The sequence below is a fragment of the Capsicum annuum genome, chromosome 11 (genome assembly GCF_002878395.1).
Source record: "Capsicum annuum cultivar UCD-10X-F1 chromosome 11, UCD10Xv1.1, whole genome shotgun sequence".
In the NCBI taxonomy this organism is placed as follows: Eukaryota; Viridiplantae; Streptophyta; class Magnoliopsida; order Solanales; family Solanaceae; genus Capsicum; species Capsicum annuum.
The window spans coordinates 175016-176621 of NC_061121.1; positions in this window are offsets into that span (position 1 = coordinate 175016).

Genomic DNA, 1606 nt, shown 5'->3' on the forward strand with positions numbered 1-1606 from the left:
CCCTAAGGAGGTCTGGGAGAGGTCTAGTGGGGAGCAGCCCAATGTAGGCTGTTTTGGTTTCCTATGTGGTTTGGGTGGTCAACTGGGCTAAACAGCGCGAATGGGCCATTTTTGAGCCAAATAGGTGTGCTATAGCCCATAATTTTCAGGGTGAGCCTCGATTTCAAGCGTGATTTTGGCTGAAAATAGATTGGGCTACCCCAGGGAGGATGAAGAGAGGCTTAATGTAGGCCATTTTGGTTTTCTTTGCACTTTGGGTGGTCAAACGGGCGAAACGACATGAACGGACAGTTTTGGGGCCAATTCGATGTGTTGTAGCCTATAGTTTTCGGTGTCGCCCCAGGGTATAGCTGTGATTTTGCCTAAATATCGACTAGGCTTCCCCAGGTAAGCTGAAGAGTGGCCTAATATGGGCCATTTTGAATTTCTATGTGGTTTTACTGATCAGACAAGCGAAACGGTATGAACAGGCCATTTGGGGGCTAAATTAGTATGCTATAGCCAACGGTTTTTGGAGTGGGCTCAGGGTTCGGGCGTGATTTAAGCCAAAATTTGATCGGGCTGCCCAGTGAGGCTGAAGAGCAGCCTAGAGTGGGCCATTTTGGTTATCTATGCGATTTGGGTAGTCAAATAGGCAAAAAAGCATGAACGGGCCATTTTAGGGCCAAATTAGTGTGCTGTAGCCCATGGTTTTCCGGGTGGGCTCAGGGTCCAGGCGTGATTTGTGCCAAAAATTGACTAGGCTACCCAACAGAGGCTAGAAAGTGGCCTAGTGTGGGCTATTTTGGTGTTCTGTGCGGTTTGACTGGTCAAACAAGCCAATCGACGCGAACGGGCTATTTTGGGGATAAATCGGTGTGCTATAGTCCACGATTTTTAGGGTGGGCTCGGGGTTCATGGTTTTGGCTGAAACTCAATCGGGCTACCCCAGGGATGCTGGGTAGCGGCCTAGTGTGGGCCATTTTTGTTTTTTGTGCAGTTTGGGTGGTCAAACGAGCGAAACAACGGGAACAGGCTATTTTGGCCAAAAATTGATCGGGCTGACCCTGGGAAGCTGGGGAAAGGCATAGTATGGTCTATTTTGGTTTTCTATGCGGTTGGGTGGTCATACGGGAAAAACGGCATGAATGGACCATTTTGGGGGCCAAATTGATATGCTATAGCCCACAGTTTTTAGGGTGGGCTCGGGGTCTTGGCGTGGTTTTGGTTAAAAATTGATCGGGCTGCCCCAGGGAGGCTGGGGAGAGACCTAGTATGGGTCATTTTTATTTTCTGTGCAGTTTGAGTGGTCAAATATGTGAAACAGCATGAATAGGCCATTTTGGAGCCAAATTGTGTGCTATAGCCCACAGTTTTTGGGGTACACCTGGGTCCGGACGTGATTTTGGCCGAAAATTGATCGGGCTGCCCTGGGGTATTTGGGGAGCTGCCTAGTGTGGGCCATTTTAGTTTTCCATGAGGTTTGGGAGGTCAAACGATCAACACGGTGCAAACGGGCAATTTTGGGGCCAAATTGGTATGCTATAGCCTACGGTACTTGGGGTAGGCCCGAGTTCTGAGGGTGATTTTTTGGCCAAAAATCATCAGGATTGCCCTAGAGAGGCTC